Genomic DNA, 13,792 nt, shown 5'->3' on the forward strand with positions numbered 1-13,792 from the left:
GTGTGGAGAGTTAAAGCTATTGGAGCAGAACTAAAGACCAGAAGAAGCTCTCTTCTCCTGACAAGCGGTCAGTCTTCCCTGACAGCTGGCATACACAAGATTGCTATTGTTCCACGCAATGAAGACAGATAATGACCCTTCTCTCCTGAGAACAACACATTTTTGTGAATTGTTTCACTCTGAACTGAATGCAATGAATAGCTTGAATAACTTCAATCTGAAGCAAAAAGAACATAGGAAAATGAAACAAGAAAGAAAGAACATGTAAATAAATAAAAAGCAGAGTGCATTCAAACCAGTAAACAAGAAGCATCTGAGAACAGATGGATTACAGTAGGCAGAATTGCCTATATCCAAAATCTGTTAACTAATACAGTACCATGCACTGGTATTGCAGTATGTAGCGTTCAGACCAAACATGACAACTACAAATGTAGTCTGCCTATATACCATGTAAACACCCCATTCTGCCCTCTGGACACTGAGGGACACTGGATCGAATGAATGAATGAATGAATGAATGAATGAATGAATCCTTTAATGCTCCAAAGGGAATTTGTTTTGCATTTAGGAGCCATAAATTACATATAGCATGACAATGCAGACTCACACAATGATACATAGAATGACAAATTAATCTAAAAAACATACCATATATATGTAAACAAAGTGCATACTTTAGGATGGTGTCAACCTGTCTGAATCCAACCTGTTTAGCAACTGAATGCTCCCTGGCACAAAACATCATAGCCCTGTTTGTTTTTGCATTGCATTTTTGCATTGTGGCATTCTTTAACGGAGTCCTGAGGGTACTGGAGAGTACTCAGGGACAGTGTTGGGCAAGTTACTTCAAAATCGTAATGTACTACTTAGGCTATTACTGTCATTTCAAAGTAATTTGTTACATTATAATATTACTGTCTCTGAATTGTAAGGCATTACACTACTATTGCATTACTTTTAAGTTACTTTCACCAAAATATCTAGAAATATGGATTTGCCATTCTAAATGCAGTTTATTACGCTCAATGCAGCTCATTGCTCTTCCAATGGAGGGAGATGTGGTATAGCATAATGACTGAGATAGGCTTAAGGCTAACAACATACAGTAAGAATGTAATAGGCGCAGTGCTCATGATGCAAAACAAGGAACAATCATAGTCAGAATTTTGTTAAAAACCGACAAAAGGTCAAAGTCTGGTAAATTGTGATATAAATACTGTAACTTTAGGCCTGCTCAATAGAGAGCCTATTGTAAATCAAAGCTTAATAAAGACATGTCAAGATGATGGCCTACTGGCCATTTCAGTGCCCTAAGTGAGTGGCTTTGAGTGAGTGACATTTAAATGGTAACTCAAACACCTAAAGTAAAATAAAAGGCCTATTATACAGACCATTACTGTGTGTTTTTTAACATTAATATCTTATAAATGGTGCACGGTCACTTTAAGAGCATTGATCTTTACGTTCTCATAATGCCCTTTTGCCAGCTCTTGTTTACAAGCCTTGTTTGTTGAGTTACATTGATAGCACAACCTGGTTAACAATAATATGCACAATGTTAAGTTGTTTTAAGCAGCCTTCATTGCTCTGGAAAGTATGCAATGACATGCTTCACATTTCGTTTTGCAAATAAAAGTGAATTATGAGCCTGGTATCCACCTATCTATCTGAATGGATTTTTTGTCGACTTGGCATATCATGTGCTTCATGTAGCCTAAATGCTTGGGAAACGAATTATTGAAGACCCACCAATTCCATTCTACTAGTACTACGTGGTGGAGATTGAGAGAACCCAAAAAGTATGTACCATGGTGTTAGTGCATTCTGACATTGTAAACGTTATTGATGAAGAGTGAAACGCAGTTTGCAGTAAAGCTGAGCCTGTGAACAGTATCTTTGCACCAACAAAAAGGTGCATATATTTTTAAATGTCAATTTAAATTCATTGGTTACATTTGGGTGCCCCCTCTGTCCTTTGGTGCCCTACGCAAAGTGCGTGATGCGCGTGGTGGGAGCGGTGGCACTGCCAGGCTACACAATTTTTTTCTGCATTTCTATCCCTTTATTCTGTTTAATTCAAGTTCACAGCTCAAAGCTGTCATGCACTAAAGAACATAGTTTGTGTTTTATCAAGAATAAAAAAGATTAGCGTGGCACCACTTTAGATGTTTCATTAAATGACTTGTGCTATTTCGCGAGGCATATGAGATCTTTTGGTTTCGCACACAAAGTGCACTAACTATTATGTTCTTCATATCCTTGTCTCTGACAAGCTAAAAATAATGAGCGTAGGCTTATGTCCATCCCGCAAATAGAGTCCGACTTTGAGTCTGCTGCAGCCACAGTCATCTTCAACCAGTATCAGGAGATACGTTCTACTATTTTGCGCGGATTTTTTCTCGTCTGTTGTTCTCGCGGTGGTGTTTGCGAATATGTATCAAAACAAAACAAGCGCTTACTTTTGGGTAAAAATGCATTGTAACGCGCGTTACTGAAGTTTGTACCGAGTAAATATTACCCAATTTTTTTTTGGTAATGCCTTACATTACCGCGTTACCGCAAACAGCAATACATTACAGTAATTACATTACTTTTGTAACGCATTACTCCCAACACTGCTCAGGGAAGAGGGGGTGGGATGGATCATCCAGTATCTTCATGGCCAAATTAATGGTGTATTCATCAAAAATCTGCACGATACTTTTCACTTCTGATCCAGTTATTTTCCTACCAAGTTCATGCTCTCACACTGTCAATTTGAAGAAATGTGAGAGGAGTTGAAAAACATTACCTTACCCATTGCGACAAACCATTTTTATCAACTGAGGTGATTTTGGTAAGTATCAGTTATCCATCAACCACAAACACTTGCATCTGCTCCATAAACTCCCCCCTTAAGGAATATGTGATATTACTCTGAAACAAAAAGCTAAATATGTGAAGAATTGCTATCCTGTGACAATGTCATGAATTATAAACCAAATATGAAAATTGTCCAGAGTTAGTTAATTCATATTTTAACAACAAAACAACATTGTGCAAAAGGAGCGTTTTGCCCCTGCGCTGGGGTAAAATGCCCCCCAAGGGTGGGGTAAAATGCCCCCACCCTGTCAAAGCAATGCCCCTCATGCATTAATAGCAAAACCAAAAGTAAACAACTAAAGTAAACAAAATCTATTGTGAAGCAATAAAATATAATCAATAAATTAAATAAATCTACTCAATCTAATCTAATTAATAAACAACCTACTATATTTGATCAATATATTGACAATAGCCAACTTTGTGTGACTGCTAAAAATTAGAACACTTGCCTGAAAATCCATTTTTCTTTTGTTTTCTTGAAGTACAGAGCATGCATCCATTTTATGGTGGGTACTTGAACATCACCATTATCAACATAGTGCATAGAAATAATAACAAGAACATTTTACCTCAAGGGGCGTTTTGCCCCACTCTACCCTATGGTCAACTAAATTGACATTTAAAAATATATGCACCTTTTTGTTGGTGCAAAGATACTGTTCACAGGCTCATCTTAACAGGTGACATTCACAGGTAGGCCTAAATTCACCCTCCCCACCATACACACACACACTTCCTAAAACAAAATGCCTTTTTTGATATGTTATCAGCTTGAACAAAATGTAAGAGGAAATATTAATTTATTTTCCAACATTCCCATGCATTTATAGGCCTATATGATTTAGGTCATCCACATAAATGCAAATAAAATGGCAGTCAAACGCAATTTCTATAAGACATTTTCTTAAAAACAACCAGAAAAAAAGCTCTTGGTATCAGTGCAGAGGTTGCTCAAGTGTTCTGAGAAAATGCAAATACACAATAAATAATATGGTAATAGCAAAAGTAGGCTAAATAGCTTTTTCAAAATGGAATACTAATGTGTAGTAAAGACTACTGATTTAGCTAATCTCGCTAATTCTTTGATGGGGGATGGGGTGGGGGTCCTATCGTGGCCATCTGAATGATATGGCATCTCTTGAGGCATAAAGGCTAGGGTCATAATCTGTGACCTATTGCCAAAGCATAGCCTACGATGCATGCAGACATTTCACAGTGCCTCACAGACATCGGCGCAGGACGTGGATGCTCTGTGATGAGTGTAGTGTAGATTTTGCGATGTTCACCAACTCAAGCGAGCATTAGGCTAGGCCAGGGGTCTCTTTATCTCAGAAGAGCCACATAAAGACGGTTACAATAAAAAGTTTGGATATTTAACGTAGGCCTATAGTTACTTTCATTCAACAGAGGATTTTTAAATACATTTTCTACTAGTTTTAAAAGTAATGTACAAGTAACTTGAAATGTAAAGTGGAATGACAAAAGTATAGGCCCAATTAGGCTTCCCATGTAGGCTAAACACCACCCCCTATTTTCCCAGTGTCCTTATATGCAAAGTAACATCATAGTTTACAACACAACACTCAATTTTCATTGACATGTCATTGGCAAAAAATTGAACACTAAGCCTACCAGAGATTATATTTGGTGATGGCCTTGGAGTCTAGCTGGTTCAGTGAGGTGAAGTTTCATACAAGAATTGAGGCTGTCATCATTTAAGGGCAACTCCACGCAAAACTGTCATATATCCAACGCCAACTAAATAGCCTATGGCATTGTGTTGGCGTTATGGATGTGACAGTTTTGCGCGGAATTGCCCTTAAACGTGAGCGCAGGTTTGTCTATATTTCATATGTGAGAAAGATTTCTCATATGCAAGTGGAATAGTGTTAACACAACAATACTATAGTGTGCGATATATAACGGGCAGTTCATTTCACGTTTTCAGAATCAGTCTTCGGATGGAAACTTTCCCATTTCAGCGCTCGCAAGCTGTGGTCGCTGACGTTTCCTTTTTGACATTTTTCTTATCTACAGTAGCCAGCAGGCGCACACATCAACAATAACAATTAAAGACAAGTGTTGTCGTTGACTGAAATGAAGGGAAATCGGTGATTTTGTTTGATATTGACATGGCAACGAACCGCGAATGGATAATAAAAATATAACATTATGCTGATACCTTTTTTTTATAACAATGCTACAACTTTATTGGCTATTCTACAATCTATTCACCTTTGCAGCGCCAGTAGGCTACTTTCTGTGCAGCTTCCAAGGAGACTTTGTGCACATCCCTGAACAAAAAAAGGGTCAAGTTTTTTAGGAAAAAAGTTTGCACACTCCTTGGTATTCTTTTGTTGAGTTTATTTTCTCATTTGGCACATGACGTTTCGACCTTGAGGTCTTTCTCAGATTCACTTGCAAACACAGACTTGGTACATGATCTAAATCACCTGTCTAGAGGGGTGGAGTCAGCTCAGTGATTCATTAACCCTTGCAGGTACAGCATGCAAGCTTGTGGCGTGACTAAAGCCAAATAAAAACATTAGATAGAACCTTAAACTTTGTACAACTAGATGTACCGCAGAGCGGTACAAAATATGACCGCCGCCCAGTCCAGCACATGTTTTCCACAAAAATAAGTCACGCTGAAAGGCATATATGATTCTAACTGTCTCACTGAATTGCATTATGCACACTCAATTCTCACTGGTATCTGCTAGACAACAAGTACCAAAACATGATTAGTTCATCGATTTCATAATCTATTTCGATTTCACATGTAATATATATTTTATACAACCCCACCCCCATCTTGCCTGTTCATAATTCTGAGAAATTCTTGAATTGTGTGCATGTGTGCGTGTACATGTTTATGTTTATGTGTGTGTGGGTGTGTGGGTGTGTGTGTGTGCGTGCATGTGCATGTGCTTGTGTGTTTGCCTGTTTATGTGCCTGTGTGTGTGCATGTGCATGCATGCGTATATATGTCTACTGTGTGAGTATGTGTCATACGTAGGATTACTGTGAATGTATGTGTGTGCGTGTGTATCTGTTTATGCACATGTGTGCATATGGAATGGGTTTACATGACCCCTGGAGGCAAACAAACGCAAAAAATTGGTCATCCTAGGCCCTATGGTTCTCAAGATATTCACAGAAAACCAGAGGCGGACAGAGTACACAGCTTTATTACTTGAGTAAAAGTACAGATACCCTTTGCTCAATTTTACTCAAGTACAGGTAAAAGTACAACAGTCAGATGCCTACTTAAGTAAAAGTACTAAAGTACTTGTTTTTAAAAGTACTTGAGTATCAAGAGTACAAGAGTAGCCTACAGTTTTTAAATATTGCATTACTACTGCCACAGTGCTTACATTTATGTACAGAAACGTCCTACATGGAGTTATGAAAAATTTTAATGTTAGTACCCTGGAGAATGTAAAAGGAATTGAAAGTAAAATCAAGTCATTTTCATCTTTTTACCATGTTGCCAGGGATGGGCAGTATTTCTAATACATGTATTTAAAATATGTATTTCAAATACAAAATACTATTTTGTAATAGGGTTTCTGAGATTTTTCTTTTTCCCTTTTTTTTTAAAGTAACTGGTACTCACAGTTATGGATAGAAATGTAGTGGAGTAAAGAGTACAATATTTGCCTCTCAAATGTACTTGAGTAAAGTCATGAGTTCTCCCCAAAAATGATACTCGAGTAAAGTACAGATCCCTCAAAATTGTACTCAAGTACTGTACTCAAGTAAATGTACTCCGTTACTGTCCGGCTCTGCAGAAAACTGTGTCTGCCCTACCCTCCTTTCGGGGGGTCCAGTCCAGCGGGGGGGCTACAGATCAAAACGAAAAGCAATGGTTCCATGCTATCCATGTGGGGTTACATTCCCACCAAGTTTCGTGTACCCCGGTCTTTCAGTGTCCCGGGAATCCTTGTTGGTGTACGGTCACTAAATGTACACATAAATTATTTTATTGTAAGGCCCCCCATGAACGAAAGTACACAAAACTTGGCATGCATTCGGAGGGTGTCATAATGATCCTACACTTTCAATTTCATGCAGTTTTGACCATGTCAGCCAGAGATATTGTGATGAAAACACCTAATGTTTTGCTTTTTAATTTTTAACTAGGTGGCGCTATACATGAAATAAGTGGTAATGGGATAGGTTGACATGTCCCCTTAAGACCAACATACAAAAAAAAGGTGGACCTCCTAGGCCCTACGGTTCTCGAGATATTCACAGAAAACTGTCTCCGGCCACCTACAGGCCAGTTGGTGTATAGTAACATAAATTAATTTATTGTGTGGTCCCCCATGAACGGAATTCCACGAAACTTGGCGTGCATTCAGAGGGTGTCATAATGATCCTACACTTCCAATTTCGTGCAGTTTTGACTATGTTAGGTCACAGATACCTGTGATTGCAACACCTCATTTTTACTTTTTTGTGTTTAACTAGGTGGCGCTATACATGAAATGAGTGGTTATGGAATGGGTTGACATGGCTCTTTGAGATCAACATACAAAAAAAAATGGTCCTCCTAAACCCTACGGTTCTCGAGATATTCACAGAAAACTGTGTCTGCCCTACCCTCCTTTCGGGGGGTCCAGTCCAGCGGGGGGGCTACAGATCAAAACGAAAACAGGAGGTTCCATGTTATCCATGTGGGGTTACATGCCCACCAAGTTTCGTGTACCCCGGTCTTACAGTGTCCCGGGAATCCTTGACGGAAATTTGGACATGCGAAAAAGAAAAAAAAAAAAAGGAGGAAGTTTAGAGAAAATTAGAGGAAGGGTCTAATGTCCAAATCTTCATTGAGCCCCCTTGGGGCCAAAGTTCCCAAGTGGTGGATCCAGAAGGCCTCTCTTTTTAGAAGCAGGTTTGTCTGTGTCTCCTCCTCTGCAGTGTTGTTTTACATGTTCTATCCCTATTCTATCCCTTCCAGCCCCACACACACACACGGGCATGCCCAAACAACCATACACAAAGGTTTCAAGAGTGGGGGATGGAGTAAAAGATGGAGACAAATTAATTAGTGTGTTTTATTTTCGAAGGGAACAGATGTACAGGACTGAGCGGCGGTCATATTTTGTACCGATATGCGGTACATCTAGTTTTCCCAATAATGACCGGCGTTCTATACATTATACCTTAGGCCCACTTATTGCATTTTGCATTTTACATTATCCATTCATTAAGTCAACTTTGTTGTCTTTGTAATCCCTGGAATATGTCAAAATATCACTTTCATTTAGCAAGTTAGAAAAAAGTCACATAGTATTCCCATGCTATAATGGACACTGCATCGCTTGCTTCCTGGCCTCGGGTTCAGACCATTCTTTTTGCTGTAATGATAACGTTACATTTTTGGAGATTAACGTGACCCGATTTATTTGAAGGTCACAGAGGCTGCTTTATATGAATCTCAGGCTCTCGGGCAGGATATAGGCCTACTGTTTAGATTCATTCAAACATGAAGGAAATATTTTCCTCTTCACATAATCTAACAGAAAGGAATTTAATATGTGAACTTGAATTTTTACTATTTTTAAGATCTGAGCTTTTTGCACCGATAGATCAAGATCATCAGCCATGGGAATACTGTAAAGACAGACATGCCTTGAGAAGCTCTGGGGACAAGAGCTGAGCTCCCTTTCTGCACACACATGAGGAAATGTACAGCACATAAACATATCATCAACTGAAGATGGTCTTGCAGGGCCAACCCTAACCTCAGATTAAAATGAAAGTCCTTTTGCATCTGTTGCTCCAGTGTTGGAAGTGTTCAGGCGGTATCAGTAAACAGCCTTTTTTCTCTACGGTGTATAGAGTGCACCATGTGTTCATGTCCTGAAAACATGAAACTGGCGTGTTTACAATATGTCCACAGAGTTGTTGTATTAGTTGGATCCATTGACCATGGATTCCTAGGTAGCCTACACGAGCATCCACTAGGGGTACGAAAGTTGAAAAGGGCAATGTCGGAAAGGTGTTAAAAATGATTTTTTTTTTATCTTAAGCCTATGTTCTCTTTGTTCTTTGTGTTTCATAATGTTGTTCTCAACACTGTTTTTTAGTGTGAGAGCTCATAGACCAGTTGCACATTTTGATTTTGTTATTTGTTATCATGTATGGCAGCTAATTAGCCTAAGCATGATGCCTGGAGTGCGTCAATAGAATGTGTTACGTTTTTATGATGGTGGGGGTACGCGAGCCAAGTCAGGATGAGGTGGTGGTACGTGGGGGGAAAGTTTGGGAACCGCTGCATTAGACAATGTATATGGGGTAAACAAAAGCTAAATGTAAATTATATTAGGAAAGGTTACTTGAGAGAAATGAATGTATTTCAGATTCAGGCTATTTGTTTAATTAATCCTCATTGGGCAGTTGAGCATTCTTAGAGCCTCTCATAGAAAAACAATGGCCAGAGGGAAATATGTGGGGATGAATAAGTAAGTATGTTTTTTTTTGCACATCTCAGAAATAAGCTGTGTTGTCAAGAATAATAGAATCAAATATATTTCGTGAAAAACACAAACAAAAGCAACTCTGACGGGATCATAACATCTTGTATTGTGACATATTTAATGACAATTAAACATTGAGGTAGTTCAGTCAATAGTTATAAGGCATTAAAGACACATTTAGGCCTATAAAGTATTCATAATGCCTTCTAATGCTCTCCTAAAGTGTAACAAGCCCAATGTAACAAGGCAATGATGGCATAAATTGACAGATTTAAAAAATATATGTGCAATGCATTGAGGTACTTTGTGTTGTAAGGGCTTATACAATGATACCCAAGTGCTTTATGAGTGCAGTCATAACTATTCATTTTTTTGTTTGTATGTTTGTTTGTTATTTTACAAGTGATGCTGTTAACAGTATTTAGACAGCCTAAGCCTCTCCAGCCTTTGATCTGCCTTAGAAGTCCAGTGCGTGTGTGTGCCTATACCCTGCAGATATTCCGCAGATGCCGACTTGCTAAATCTGATGTATACTGTATGTCCACAAACAGCTCGTATGCGTTGGTGTGTTAGCAGTGAAAACAGGATTTAGGCCCTGAGGCAGGCAATGTTCGCTGCATGTGAGTTGGTGCTAATGGACTCTCCGCTGTATCATGGAGATAACATTTTGGATAGAAGCCATATGCCTTAGCCTTATGTAGCATGGAATGAAAAGGCTACAATTTCTGTTTAATTTAGACTTAGCAAGATCTTAGTATTTATTTGTGTGTGTGTGTGTGTGTGTGTGTGTGTGTGTGTGTGTGTGTGTGAGAGTCAAGGGCGTAGGTTTGGTCTGAGCTTTGGTGGGGACACTACCCACTAACCCCCCCCCCCCCCCCACAAAAAAAAAAGAAAAAGAAAAAGCCACTTCGCTTAGCCACTTTCACCAGCCACTATAGATATATAAAATGATTAAAATGATGTGTTACTGTCCAACTACTATCAATGATTAAAATGTGCTGTCCAACTTGATCTAACTATGTGTAGCTTACATAATCTGATTTTAATATGTACAGATATGTAGGCTATATTTAACATTTATTTTCTATTTGATCTTTTATGAAATCATGCATTGACCCATTTAAGCACAGCTCAGATTTAAGAAACTTAAATACATGCATGCTTAGCATTTTGTGAAAAGAAATAATTAAGGCTACATTGACAAACTCTTAACCGTGAGTTGCCTGTATATTCTCTGATTCTAATATTTACAGATATCTAGGCGATGTAAGCACAGCAATCCAACGGTGAGACAGATGGCTCGTGCATCACTCATCCAACATCTCCAAAGGCAGAAAGTTCCGACCGCTAAGAAGAATGATGCACAGTGGCCAAGTTCAACCAAGTTGAATTGCCAATTGCCAACATGACATTAAAGCGGCGGTATTCTGTGTGAGGTCAGACTGGCTAGACTTGAACAATCTCTGTCATCTGACTGAAACACATCTGAAGTGGGTGAGACCAGGCAACACAACAGTTGAACTGAATAACACTAAATAGTTATGGACCCGCTCATTCCATGCCGTGGTCGTGGACACCTCCTCCTTGCCTGTGCCTGTTGAGGTGTCCATGACCATGGCAGCCTTGACAGGGACATCAAGGAGGTGGTCATCCCCCAGCCCTCACACCCCCTCACTACCAGTGCAAGACTCACCCCCACCATCACAGGATATCGCAACCCCACCATCACTGGATATTGCACCCCTCCCCCACATGGCGACCACAAACAATGAGGTGACAACGACTTCAGTCAACAGCCATCAGACACACAGACCCCAGATGCACCCCCCCCCCCCCCCCCCCCATCATCACGGCAGATCAGGAGATCAACTGAGGAAACTTCGTCCTATGAAGGCAGCCGGGCCTGACAGACTGTGTCCAAGGCTGCTCAAGGCCTGTGCTGCTGAACTAGGGGAGCCACTGAAGCACATCTTCAACTTGAGTCTCTGTCTCGGACAAGTTCCAACACTGTGGAAGACATCATGTCTCACCCCCGTCCCTAAGAAGCCACACCCAAGTGAGCTTAATGACTACAGGCCTGTCGCTCTAACATCACATGTGATGAAGACAATGGAGCGACTGGTCTTAGGTATGCTCAGACCCCAGGTACGTCATGCACTAGACCCGTTACAGTTTGCATACCAGGAGAAAGTGGGCGTGGACGATGCCATCACTTATCTCCTACACAGGACACATTCTCACCTGGACAAGGGGAAAAGTGCTGTGAGAATCATGTTCATTGATTTCTCAAGTGCTTTTAACACCATCCAACCCCTCAGACTGGGAGACAAGCTCTTGCAGATGGGTGTAGACTCTCACCTGGTAACCTGGATTACAGATCTCACCTGGTAACCTGGATTACCGGGCGACCACAGTTAGTCAGACTGAAGAACTGTCTGACACTGTGATCAGCAGCACCGGAGCTCCACAGGGAACTGTGCTCTCTCCAGTCCTGTTCACCCTGTACACATCTGACTTCTGCTACAACACCGAGTCATGCCACATGCAGAAGTTTTCTGATGATACTACAATTGTGGGGTGTATCAGGGACGAGCAAGAGGAGGAGTACAGGAGCCTGGTGGAGGACTTTGTGAAATGGTGCAAACTCAATCACCTTCAACTCAAAGACCAAGGAGATGGTGGTGGATTTCCACAGGTCTAAGCCCGCTCTGCTACCAGTCTCCATTGATGGGGTCAATGTGGAGGTGGTAAGCACCTACAAGTATCTGGGTCTCCACCTGGACAATAAACTGGACCGGTCAGACAATACTTAAGCACTCTACAAGAAAGGGCGGAGCAGCCTGTACTTCCAAAACTACAAACTGATCAACATTTTGGACAATGAGTGTTATCCACTCCACAGCACTATTACTAAGCAGAAGAGCTTTATCAGCTGGAGACTTCCCTCACTGCCTTGCACAACAGACAGACCGAGGAAGTAATTTGTCCCCAGGGCCATTGAACTGTTCAATGCTTCACTTAAGGGAAGAGGAGAGATAGACTTTTAATTTCCACATAGTCTGTCTGCCTCTCCACCCTCTCCGTGTTTGTGTACTGTCTGTCCACTAGTCACTTTTTACCACTGTCTTATTGCTTCACTGTTTGCATGCTATATTAGCACATACCAATATGTGCTGGATTGTGGATTGTGGATTGTGGCCACACTTATACCTATACTTAATACTTAATGCTGTATAATCAATACTTGTTTAATGGCTGTAACCCTATTACGTCAACCCATTCTTGCACTGATATAGTTTTCTATATATATTTTTTTATATTACCTTGTCTACTCTCTTATACAGTATGTCCATATTTATTTTATGCTGGTCTCTAGACTTTATTCTTGCACTGTTGCACTGTTGGACTCATTTGCACCATCACCATGACACTCACTCTCACAGAGCACCTTACCTTACTATGCACAGAGAATCACAGGCTCAGTCCCTGCCTCAGTCATTGCAAGCGCCTCATGCTTAATCACCCCTAAGCACACTATGTGGATACTGATTTAGACTTGATTTAGATTTAGTGTTATTTAGTATACTTTGTTTTTTAGTATATTCTTTATCTTCTACTGTCCTTATTGCTTAGTTGTGTTTTTTATATTATATAGTATACTTTTATTACTTTTTCTGCTGTTAGTGAATGTTGTATGTGATGTCTGTATGCTACTGAGACCTTGAATTTCATCTGGGGGATCAATAAAGTATCTATCTATCTATCTATCGATCGATCGATCGATCTATCTATCTATCTATCTATCTATCTATCTATCTATCTATCTATCTATCTATCTATCTATCTAATCATTCACCCACTCACAACTTAAGCTGAGCGACACGCAGTGTGAGCTACCAACAATAACAATAAGGCAGCCATCCTCAAAATTAAGCGTTCTTACAGCGCACAACACTGGACAACCCCAGGCTACAGGGAAAACCACCACTTCTACCATTTGCAGATCACTCCCTATCCCACAACATATCTTGAAAATCCACTCTTGGTGAGGATATTCTCACGTTTACCATCAAAGCGCACCTTCAAGTCCTCCCAACAAGACCAGACCAGGCTACGTGGTGCCTATCCAGCCACAAACCACACTGCATTCTTCACCCCACTTACCATGACAACGAGACACTGGCACCATAGACTGTTCTATATATACAGTCTATGACTGGCACATGTCAAATGTCCCGAATGGATGTAGTTTTTTATAAATGACTTTATATATCTAGGCATGATAGACTGGTGGACATAGTGTCACAATGCATCAAAGAAGTCCAGGAGGGAACAACAAAAATATACAAACACCACACTATATGGACTGGTTCAATGATGAAAACACAAATAATATTGCTTTCTAACACATAATGTGTGTGTGTGAGAGTGTGTGTGTG

Source organism: Alosa pseudoharengus, unplaced genomic scaffold, assembly GCF_046254945.1.
Source record: "Alosa pseudoharengus isolate Yale_2024_CS ecotype anadromous, Long Island Sound unplaced genomic scaffold, YU_APseudo_1.1 YU_APseudo_1.1_scf_2, whole genome shotgun sequence".
In the NCBI taxonomy this organism is placed as follows: Eukaryota; Metazoa; Chordata; class Actinopteri; order Clupeiformes; family Clupeidae; genus Alosa; species Alosa pseudoharengus.